Below are 12,908 nucleotides of genomic sequence, written 5' to 3' on the forward strand. Positions count from 1 at the left end.
CTGCAGAGAGAAGTGGACGCGGGGCCAGCGAGGGCCAACCGTCACCTCCATTGGTTACAGAGTATGAATCAAACGCTCAACCGAAGATCAGCACATAACCCTTGCTGACAGGTAAATGAAATCTCCATGAACAAACACTGACAGTAGAACAAGTAGCACTAAACAGCACAGAGGCTTCATATGTGGCCATATTTCTGACCCGCTAGAGCTGTCCCAGACAACAATGAGTGCAATTATGATTAGTGCAGAGTGCAAGTGAGATAGTAACATCACCAAAATGAGAAATAGGTGTTAAAGATCAGTACTCAGGAGATGATGAACGGGAGAGCAGTTCCTGATTGGCGGGTTGTGAACTGGTGACCGTGATGTCAGACTGTGAGGGATTATGGGAAATGTAGTGAAGGGAATTGATAAAAGCAGAGGAAGAACCTAGAAGCGTGACACCAATCATACTGTAGTTCTCAGGACTGTTTAAGAGTGGCACAGCCAATCAGAACAATGTGGACCTTTAGTAATATGTAAAATGTAAAACTTAATGTATGCATAACGTTAACTTTGTAGCTCTGCTGTGGCAGATAATCTAATGTAAACAGTTTCCACCTTCTTTTTATTACAAATGTAATCCACCCCTTGACGGGTGCCATCGTCACAGCTGGTGTAGAAACCTAGACAGACATAAAGGGGGCCCACAAGAATATCCAATAGAACCTGTTAATGTGGTTTCTAACACTGTAAACACCCAATTAATGTTGCCAGGGTGTGTCAGGTTTGAGGCTAATTAGTTCAAAAGCCCCAAGAAGGACTGAGTAAGTAATGAAATCAGAGATGCTCCTAATGCTTCAACAGAATGACGTAAAATTCGAAAACACTGCTGATGTGTTCGGTGAAATTTCCACGAAGACTAATTTCTGTGTGCTCAGGTGACGTATGGCACCCTGGTCATAGGATATGGCACATTCCAGGGATAGCTGGTTCCAGTATTGTCGTAAATATCACTTTTAAACAAATGCGTCAGGTTTCTGGAGCTGAATTTATGTCGTGCCAACTCCGGTATTTGTCCTTCTTCTCCCAGCTGTTTTCCTATGCGAGGTAAACCCCTATTAATCACAGTGAGTTAATCTGCTGAGAGAAGTGGACGCGGGGCCAGCGAGGGGCAACCGTCACCTCCATTGGTTACAGAGTATGAATCAAACGCTCAACCAAAGATCAGCACATGCACAGTTCCAGACAACAGCCTGTCTGAATGCTTTGGCCTTTAACAATGAGGTACACTATATACCCTACAATAAAGATAAGAAATACAACAAAAAAAAATTACAATATTTAACGTAACCATTGCTGACAGGTGAATTTAACCTCCATGAACAGGCAGTAGAACCAGCATAACAAAACAATGCAAAGACTTCATACTTAGACTTCACACACTGTCATAAAATGCCATATTCCTCCCCTGCTAGAGCTGTCCTAGACAACAGCATGCACTTTTCTTATAAAATGGCAGCATCTAGGAACAACAAGAGCTCAGTCATACAATGGTAGAAATATGTGCCCTACTAGAGCTGCCCTAGACAACAGTAATTGCTATTATCGTCAAATGAAAGCATCTTGGAACAACAACAGCTCAGCCATGAAACACTAGAAATTTCTGCCCTGCTAAAGCTGTCCCAGACAACAGTAAGTGAGTTAATCTCTCAGCAGATTAACTCACTCTGATTAATTCCTCGCAGAGGAAAACTGCTGGGAGAAGAAATGGAAGCAAGAACGGCTCAGTCAAAAAATGATAGAAAATTACAATAGTATGTGTTATTGTTGTAAAAAGGAGGTGTCTCTGAGCACCAAGAGTTTAAGAAATGGATTTCTGGGACTGAGCAACTGCACAGTACTCAAAGATCACCACCAAAACCTATGGACACCAAAATGCTCCATACCAGACTGCTGGCAGTACAGTTTGGTAGAGGAGGAACAAATGCATGGGGCTTTTTTTAGGGTTTGGACTCGGACCCTCAGTTCCAGTGAAGGCTGATGTTCTAGCATCATTGCCTGACCTTAAAAATGGCCACAAATTTAGCAAGTAAACAGTCAGTTGAAGTTGATGTGTTGGATCTTTGATGACCAGATGACTTAGTCAGAACATCTCCAAAACCTCAGGCAGACGAGGAAGGACAACCAAAGATCATGCTCAGCCATGGCTCACTGATGCGTGTGGAGGTCCCACCTCACAACTTACAGGACTTAAAGGATCTATTGCTAGCGGCTTGGGGTTCCAGATACCACAGGACACCTCCGGAGGTCTTGTGGAGTCCATGCCTCGACAAAGCAGACCTGTTTTGTTGGCACTAGGGGGACCAACTCAATATTAGGCAGGTGGTTTTATTGTTTTGGCTGATAGAATATGATACATTGATGTTTCCTTTCCAAACCATTGTTAAGAACACAGGTTAAAGCTATTTTGATCCAAAGCTGGTTTGAACACCAAAACGGTTTGAGTGCTGACATCACAGACAGTGGATTCAATGCATGGCTTTCTGTTTAGTATTAAACCCAATCCAAATAAAACACAAGTGTCCACAAACTTTTGACGGCCAGTGTGTTCACATTCCCCTGCCACCATATATTACGGTCAGCATCACCAGGTCAGTGAAATGTTGATATGGATTTGACCTTGTGGGACTGGCCTGAGCCATTTGATAGCCAAGCCAGGGTCAGTGTGGGGTGCGTAGGGGGGTGGGGGTGTGTTGGGGGGCGAGAGGTGACTGCGGGAGTTAGCCGAAGGTTCCCGAGCCTCACCTCACCATGACCTCTGTTTGTTTACACAGATTGGTGAGACCCTCTTTGAAAATGACCCGCCTAGACCCCTCCCCTTACAGGCCACTCAGAAGCCTACTGTGGCTCAAATGCAGGTCAAGCATCGGGGCAAGAGCCGCCACGATCCAGGATATTCCAGACGACCCGTGCAGAAAACGTGCTGAGCTGAGTTTTCATGAGTTAAGCATCCACATTACACTATATGTCCAAATGTTTGTGGACACCCCTTCTAACAAATGCGTTCAGCTACTATAAGCTGCAGCCATTGCTGACACAGACACAAACACACACCTTGTCTAGTCCTGTAGAGAGGTACTGCCAATAGAATAGGACTTTCTGTAGCAGGTAAACATGCTGCTCTAGTTCCAGTGTTTGTTAGCAATGATAGCTTCAGACAACACAGCACACAGTGGATACCGACTTGTCTTGGCTGATCGACTGAATCTGAGCTCAGAGATCAATCATGGTACTCTGATTTTTCACCGAACTTCTCCTTTAACTTCTGAAGGTTCTGCTGCTCTCACACTTTAAAGCTCTCACTTTGTCCTCCTTGTCTCTCCCTTGGTGAGTCAAGCTGTGCTCCCTCCGTGCCCTCCTGCCCTGTAAGGTCGTGTCTGAGTGGAGGCTGATACTGATCCCAGGTCAGAGGAGACACACAGCGGGGATAGAGCTCAGGGGAACCCACTTCACCTTTCTCCAGCTTTATTTACTGGTGATGCATGGCCCGTGAAATAGCCCATATTATTGACTGCAGTTAAGAGGGTGGGTCTCCGAGGGGACCGGCCTGGGACATTTGAGAGGACAGCTCCAATAACTGGACCTTTGAAACAACATTTGCTTGTTTGATTGTTTACTTGTACACTGGAGCAGCAGATAATGTAACTTATACACTGATGTGTGTGTGTGTGTGTGTGTGTGTGTGTGTTTACATACTATAGCAATGATAGCTGCATTACAGCAGTCATGATTAGCACTGTGCTGCAGATCTCTTGCATGCAGTAACAGCTTGAAGTCTGAGATTCATAGACATCACCAGCTACTGAGGATCTTGTGGAGGGTCTGGTGATGCTTCGCCAAGCCTCTAATGCAGTCACCTTCACCTCTTGCTTGTTTTAGGGCCTTGGTCCCTTAAATTCCCTCTTTAGCAAAACACACCCATGTAGCCTTAGCAGTGTGTTTGGGATTATCAATATGCTGGATGCTGGATGAAGCTCTGTCCAGTGAGTTTGAAGACATTTACTGGAAGTTGGCCAGATAAGATCCAGCCATACTTGCCCAAGCCCCGAGCTTGGCCTTTCTGCTTATATGGTCTTCAGCAGATCTTTGACAAACACACACCCGCCTCCTGAAAGCTGTTTTTGATCTGTCGGACAGACAATTGAGGATTTTCTGAAGATCAGTCATCACACACATCTGCTATCAGGAGTGAAGGGCTTCCATTGCTTACCAGTCACCAGCTCACCAGTACAATGGTTTAACCGATGTCTCTAATGGTTGTGTTCTTGTGTTTCAGCCTTATACCAGCTTCTCTGACTTTCACTGGCACAGCTCATTAGGTCATCATGTTCAACAATGGCAACTACAGCCTCCAAAGGTTGTTGAAAGCCTAGAAGCAAGCCTTGGTATCTTACAGGGCAGTCTGTATCAAGATGATGATCACCAATGTTTCTTAGTACTAGTTTAACATATACTGTATATTTATTTATGTATTATGTCAGATTCTAAGGCAGACTGAGTAGCAAATGTGTTCTTTGATAATCACGCCTGGTGTGTGTGTATGTGTGTGTGTGTGTGTGTGTGTGATCAAGCAGAAGTAGCACACAGAATCCCTGGTGTTAAAGCAACAGAAACGCTCTGCTAATCACTGTGGGTGGGACAAGGATAAAACACTGCAGACCGCTGGGCTTGTTTTTGCTACTGGTTGGCACACAGACACACACACCTATTCACACACACACACACAGGGTTTGCTGTTTCTCACCTTGACTCTAGAGCCTTAGTGTAAACGCCTCCGTCAGGGCTTTTCTGGAAGACTGGTTTCTCATATTTTATCTTAAATTATGCATTTTAGGATTATTTTTATATTAGTTTATTAATATGCACACACTTTAAAAAAAAAAAAAATTCATTCATTCATTCATGGTTAATGTCTGATTACATCAGGCCTCAGCTGAACATGATCCATGATGATTTAGCTGTATGTTTAATAATATTACACTTTTGGGTTACTGTTGAATTGACTAGATCTAGTCTAGACTACATTACACTGTGCAGACGTGATGTTATTCATATAGAAATGATATACTTCTTTTACTATTGCTAACTTCAGTGGATTAATACATCAAAATGTAATAATTCTGTACCTTACATTGCATTAACTTACTCTTTAACGAGCAATATCTACATTTGGACAAGTCATTTTAAATAAAATTCCACATAATTCTTAATCTTTCAGTGTGGAATTATTTTTCTTTACCTGTTGGTGAAGCTACATGTGTCTTCTGAGTTTTAAATGTAATGATGATGGTAAAATAGTGCAGAATCTCAACTAACATAGTTTTAGGAACTTTAGGGACTATTTTTTATGTAAATGAGTTGTTTTTGTGACATCAGAGAGGCGGTGATTTCAAAACTAAGTCTGTTTTTACATATAAGAAATATAATAATATAAGTAATAATTTTGTAAATGCAAATTAATAAAGTCACATGACTAATCTGGTGTTTTAGGGTGCAGCTGGTACCAATGAACTGAAGCTACACGAGTCTTCTGAGTTTTATATGGAATGATGATGATGATGATGATGATGATGGTGAAATAGTGGAGAATCTCAACTAATACAGTTTTCTTTAGGGACTACTTTTTGTCGTTCCCCTACTTTTTGCACTACACCCTAAAGGCAGCATGTATCCCTCCACCATTTTAATGATCTGGTTCTAAAAGCAGGTTCTAGAGCCGAGCTCTTCTCAGAACTCTGGTAGAACAGTGTCTCAGGCATCAGGCAGCATCTTCATCACCATTAGGTGAAGAACTTTCTGTGAGGAGCTTTTATTAGAGCTTCAGACGTCTGCTTCCCTTCACCTCCACTGTAGAACACTGTGTTCTGACTGGGTTATAGACAGTAGTTCTAATGGAAGCTCACAGTGTTTATGAGCAGAGTGTGTGAGGTGTGTGTGTGTGTGTTAGTGTATCTTTACAGAATAATCAGTGACTTCGTGTGTGGCGTGGCCCCACCTGTCCAGTTACCCTGAGCAGAGAGGGTCAGAGGAGGTCCAGTAGGAGGGCAGGGCTGTCCTCACACACTCATACACACACCGTTACACACTGTGTGAAACAACAAATTAACCAGTCACCCTCCAAATGACACCCAAAACCTGAAAACCCCTCCACTGCTCGCTGTGTGGTCTGCTGGTACAGGCTAGAGCACTGTGGGTCAGCATGGGTGGGGACAGACACTACCACACCATCTGAGCTACAGGATACAGATAGTACCAGTACTATCATTGGGCCTATATAATATTGTGATTAGAATACGTCTTATTATTTTAATCGCAGTAGTATTATTACATAAATATACTTAAATAAAACATATAATAATTTAATTAAACAAAATAGAACAAACAAAAAGAAAATGTTTTAATACTAAACAATATTATTAGTAAACAAGACTTTTATGCACATAGTATAATTATTATAATTTGTTATTACATTATCATTGCATGTAGGTGTTCACTTGCATATATGTAAACACATTATTAGATATAGAATTTTGTTATCCATTTTTTTAAAAAATATATTGGGGCATTTTGTTATCACATATATATATATATATATATATATACACACACACACATGGTACATACTATTATTATATAGGCATTCCTATCTAAAATACATATGGGGAATTACTTACATATTTATATATTTATAGTTCATGTGGGACACATTATTATTACATAAAGATGCTTAGTTTATGGGGAATTATCATTAGATACAGGTGCTTACATATATATTACACATGGGACATACTGACATATGCTTGAGCCCAAATCCTGAGGTATAACAGTATGTGTGTGTGTGTGTGTGTGTGTGTGTGTGTGTGTGTGTGTGAGTGTGTGTGTGTGTGCCTTGCTACTGTTCCCCACATAAATCAGTGCAGCGTGACTAAACTCTCCGGTAACAGGAGCCCTCAGAGCCCGCTGAGCGAATCAGTGTGTCAACACACTACCCTCCCAACCCAACACACACTGTTAACACAAACACTGAGGTCACACACACACACACACATACACACACACATACACTCAGGCGAAGGGCCTACTGAAGCTGAGACTAAGACATTGGGGCAATTAGAGACACACATCTCCTGAAGTCCACACTGGGGACACACCAAAAGCAAGGTGAGAGAGTCTAAGACAGCAGGATGTCCTCCCAGGATGTCCTCCCAGGTAGATATCTATTTGTTGGAGTAACTCTAGTCTCTACTGTCCAGGGAAGGCTTCCTACCAGATTTTGGAGGACCCCAACTCCCCAACTCATCCCAAAAGTACTGGATGAAGCACCAACCATCATTCCAGAGAACACAGTTCTTCCACTGCTCCACAGCTCAATGCTGGGGGGCTTTATTCCCCCTCTAGCCCACACCTGGCATTAGGCAGCATGGTGCCAATAGGTTCATGTTTTCTACAGGGACTAGATAAGCTTTACGTGTGGACATATACTGTATATAGGTTTCTATAGATGCTCCGTGGTCCACTTACTATATAACTCCACCTTTAAAAGCTACAAAAGGCTTTCCACAAACGCAAAGATTCAGTTAAATATGCTCGTAGTTCTTTGAGTGGGCATTGTTCTATAAGGAACCATTGCCTTTACCTAGGAAGCCTTGAAGAACCCCGTGTTTAAGAGTACCAGCTCAGGTCTGTGTGTGTGTGTGTGTGTGCAGTAACAGCTGATCAGTCGTGTCTTCTTCCACATTTACTGTTTGTTTTCTGTCTCTGTTTACGACGGTCATCCTTGGTGGGCCACGTTCCAGCAGATCTGTTCTCTGTGGTTGGTCTGAACCTTCATCTTACAAGTCTACTCATTAGCATCCTGAACGACAAACAGGAATCACAGTCACGCTTCACTGCGTTTATCCTTTCTCTGAGTGGACAAAACAACAATCAGCTCTTACTGATCCAAACTGCGCCGTGAGTCCGCTCACATTCGTGCTGACACTCACGCTCATGCTTACGCTCACTCTGAAAAAAATAATGCGCATCCAACAAGAAAAAAAGTCTCGTCTGGGAACTCATATACACTCTAGACCTGATGTTACACTCTGATATTAAAATGATTCTTCAAGTAGGCAATGTAGAACCACAGCAAATGAAGGAACCAGCTGGATGCTTAGACTTAAACTTATTAAGAAGTGGATCTATAAGAAAGGTGTGCCACAAAAAAATGTATATATATATATACATATATCATACATATAGATAGTATTACCAAACGGTACTTAAAACAATTTACTTATATAATATATATATATACATATATATATATATATATATATATACACACACACACACGCTATAATAATATGAGTCATATACAAAACAATCAATCAATATGACCAAAAAGTACTTTAATATAATGCTTATGGGACTATATAAGTATGTAAATGAATATTAAAACATATGGGAAATATTATTATTATTATTATATATAGGTACTTACATGTAGATAATGTATATGACATATTTTTTTGTGTGTATATATGTATATATTACATATGGGGTAGATTATTATTGCATATATATATAACAAATGGCTACTAAGTGTGTGAGTGGCAGTGGGGGAGGGGGGTGTTAAGAATAATTGGCCCTTTAAATAGACTTTTTTGCACTATTAGGGGAAAATTAACAAGCTAACAGTTTAGGCAAACACTTCACACACATACACACCATCGTCATCATCCTCCATCATTGCAATGTCGAAAAATTAACTCCTAAAACTCTGCAGGGTAAAAAAAAGTTCACTGAATACTTCACTGAATGTCAGACTGAAGCCCCGGATCCTCTTCCAGCATCAGCCTCCTGTCCTGGCTGGACGAAGCTTAAGGACAATGCTATTTGTCACCATTATGAAGATTGGTTGTAACTCAGATTTCATTTATTGCCTCAGCCAGACTCATCCATTGCTGGAGAGAGACGGAACAGAATACCAGACACTGCAGACATTTGTCAAAACATCAGTGCACACTTCAGGCCTTCTGCAGGATTAAAGCACGGTACATCAACACCAGCGCCCGCAGGCCCCGACAGACCACAGCGCTTTATTCATGAGGAGAAGATTAAAGGCATGGCTCAGCAAAATACTCACATTTCTAAAATCCAATCTTTAGTCAGTCAGCATAAAATGAGGCTTCTTTACTTTTACACTGCAGCTACGAGGTTAAGGTACGCTATATGGACAAAAGTATTGGGACACCTGCTCATTCATTCATTATTTCTTCTGAAATTAGGGGTATTTAAACAAGTTGGTCCTGCTTTTTTTGGAGTAACCGTCTCTGCTGTCCAGAGAAGAAGGCTTTCTACTAGATTTTGCAGGAGCATTGCTGTGAGGATTTGATTGCATTCAATGACAACAGTGTTAGGCAGCCTGGCATTAGGCAGCATGGTGCCAATAGATTCATATTGATCTGAATAGGATCATATTGACTTCTGTACTGGGACTAGGCAAGCTATGTGTATGTTTGTGCATTTGCACACCTATGTCAGCAATGGGTGCAACTAGCTGGATGCATCCATTAGAACATTTGGACACACCGAATGAGTCCTAAGGGGGAAGGGGAAGCTGTACACTGCTGTACTGCTTTGGGTTAGGGTGGGACTGTGAGGCCGTAAACAAAAGCAACCAGCGCTAAATCAAATCCACCAGCAGATCTGAGCGTTATTGCTGCTCCTCTGGAGGCTCTAAAGCGATTTCTGTCTGTGTGACTGTGACATAATGAGAACACTGCGGCTCGCTCTGCAGATCTGAGCACGGCCTTGTGTTTCATTGAATTTTCACAGTGCATGTTTGAACCATCGCTGTTTCTTTTGCCCACTGGGGCTTTTATGGAGATCACGTTCTCCCTCAGAGTGGCCAGAACCTCGTCTTTGTTTTCTTAACAGTGCGAAGCAGACAGTCTTAATTACGGACGCCGGCAGTGGCTATCGCCTCACTGCTTAACACCGACATTCATCAATATCCTATTAGTTTCTTTTGGAAGCAATCAATGAAGTTGTAAGAGCCTGTTGTTGTTTCTTTTTTGTTCCTTAAATCTGTTGATCGTTATTATAACACAGACTTAATGTGCCGGCTTACGGCCTCTCAGCAAAGCTAATACGGGCAGGCTGGTTCCTGCTTTGTTGTTATAGTAACCATTGCACAGTGGTGGCCAGGCTTTAATGGGGTTTATTGCGTGTTATCAGTGGCTGAATCACGACTTCCCCCAGGAGAAGGATATTAATAACACTTCGGTCTCTTTCACAAGCACAGACAGTATGCACACTGACTCATCACACACCGGACACTTTATTAGAAACACCACATTCTATCTCCAGCTTGCTGATGCACAATTAGAGACAGTGGCTCATCTGTTGATGCACAGCTTGCGTCAGGCTCCACTAGTCCTAATAAATGAATGTCATTAGAATACTATTAGAGCTTCATTCTGGATATGAATGTTATTAGAGCTTTATACCAGATATTAATATTATTAGAACTTCATTCTGGATATTAATGTTATTAAAGCTTCATACCAGATATTAATGTTATTAGAACTTTGATACTGGATATTAATGTTATTAGAACTTTGATACTGGATATTAATGTTATTAGAGCTTTAATACTGGATATTAATGTTATTAAAACTTAATACTGGATATTAATGTTATTAGAGCTTTAATACTGGATATTAATGTTATTAGAGCTTCATTCTGGATATTAATGTTATTAAAACTTCATTCTGGATATTAATGTTATTAGAGCTTCATACTGAATATTAATATTAGTAGAACGTCATTCTGGATATTAATGCTATTAGAGCTTCATACTGGATATCGATGTTATTAAAGCTTCATACCAGATATTAATGTTATCAGAGCTTTAATACTGGACATTAATGTCATTACAGCTTTATTCTGGATATTAATGTTATTAGAGCTTCATTCTGGATATTAATGTTATTAGAACTTCATACTGGGTATTAATATTATTAGAGCTTTATACTGGATATGAATCTTATTAGAACTTCATTCTGGATATTAATGGTATTAGAGCTGCATACTGGATATTAATGTTATTAGAACTTCATACTGGATATTAATGTTATTAGAGCTTTAATACTGGATATTAATGTTATTAGAACTTAATTCTGGATATGAATGTTATTAGAACTTCATACTGGATATTAAAGTTATTAGAGTTTAATTCTGGATATTAATGTTATTAGAGCTTTAATACTGGATATTAATGTTATTAGAGCTTCATTCTGGATATTAATGTTATTAGAACTTAATTCTGGATATTAATGTTATTAGAACTTAATTTTGGATATGAATGCTATTAGAACTTCATACTGAAAATTAATGTTATTAGAACTTCATACTGGATATTAATGTCTTATTTTTCATTTTATATTTTTACTTATTTTATTTTTGCATGGAAATTGTACTCAGTGTAAGTAGTAAAGCAGGCCCAGACTCTTTGACCCTCTCTGGCATTAGCAGTGGAAACAGTGCCCTCATATAAAGTTTCTTCAGAGGCTATCAGAGGGTAGCCTCAGCTCACAGTCTGACCTGTCTCCCTGTGCTTCTGAGGCCTAAGCCTAGAAAAACACAGCCCTGGTGCCCTCGCCAGAACCCAGCCAGAACCCTAAACCTCAGTCTCTTCTCTGGCTCCATCTCCCTGTGTGATAGCATCTCAGCTCAAAGAAGCTATATTAACATGACCAGATTAAATGACAGTGTTCCAAAGCATTTAAATCTGTTTATCAACCTGGTATTCAATCAACACACACACAAACACACACACACACACACACACACACACACACACACACACACACACACTTACACAATATGCTGAAATGTTTGTGGACACTCATTTTACTCAATTTAGCTTCTTCAGCTTGTCTGGTCCCTCTAGAGACGTATTGAGAGACTAATATTTTTGAATGGGATGAGGTGGGGTGGCGATCATACAACATCATGACCTCATAATGCTCTTGTCAGAGAATGCAATCAAATCCTCACAGCCATACTCCTCCAAAATCTAGTAGAAAGTCTTCTTCTCTGGACAGTAGAGACAGTCACTCCAACAGAAGCAGGATCAGCTCTTTTGAATCCCCTTGATTTCAGAAGAAACAATGAATGAGCAAATAATGTCCAAATACTTTTGTCCATATAGTGTATTATATTGACCACATACGTCTGGACCTATAGTGTATATTTAATGTATATTTAATGTACATTACATTATAAAATGATGCCATGTTCCTGTAACTTACTCTCCTTTAAGCCAGCCAGCCTAAGCAGCTCTTAGCCTTTCCTTTAATAATATCCCTCCGTTTCAGAGCACAGATCAAATTCAGGCATTTCTTCTTTGAATTTAGTGACGTATTCATGCTGGGTTTTCTTGTATCTTTGATAATAAACAACATCAAGACACACACTGATCAGAAGCGAGCCTCCAGCCTGGCTCTGGAGTCCAAACACAAGCTGTTCTGGGAGACCCCAGTGGGCTAATGCAAAGCAAACAGATGCCATCTCTCCCTGTCATCATGGGTTAGCCGTTAGCCGCAGGTCAAAGACAAAGGCAGTTTGAATTTCAAAGCCAGTCAAGGGAAATGATGATGGCATCAGTGCTCTCCTGGGTGCTCTGTGTGTGTGTGTGTGTGTGTGTGTGTGTTACTGTGTTACTGTGTTACTGTGTGTGTGTGTAGTTTTTAAGGGGCCGATTCAAAGGCCCAACGGCTGAACCATATCAGTTAGCGCTGGCACGAGGTTAGCGCTCACTAGCCAGCTAATAATGACCTCACCTCTGATTAAACTGGCAGAAGCAGGCCAGATCGAGC

General features: G+C 40.8%; 1 protein-coding gene across 2 annotated transcripts in view; it reads right to left on the minus strand.

Annotated features, from left to right (window-relative positions):
• rps16 (ribosomal protein S16) overlaps nucleotides 1–12,908 on the minus strand; it is a 329,498-nt gene that overhangs the window by 13,334 nt on the left and 303,256 nt on the right. The window lies entirely within an intron of this gene.

Source organism: Salminus brasiliensis, chromosome 2 (genome assembly GCF_030463535.1).
Source record: "Salminus brasiliensis chromosome 2, fSalBra1.hap2, whole genome shotgun sequence".
NCBI lineage: Eukaryota > Metazoa > Chordata > Actinopteri > Characiformes > Bryconidae > Salminus > Salminus brasiliensis.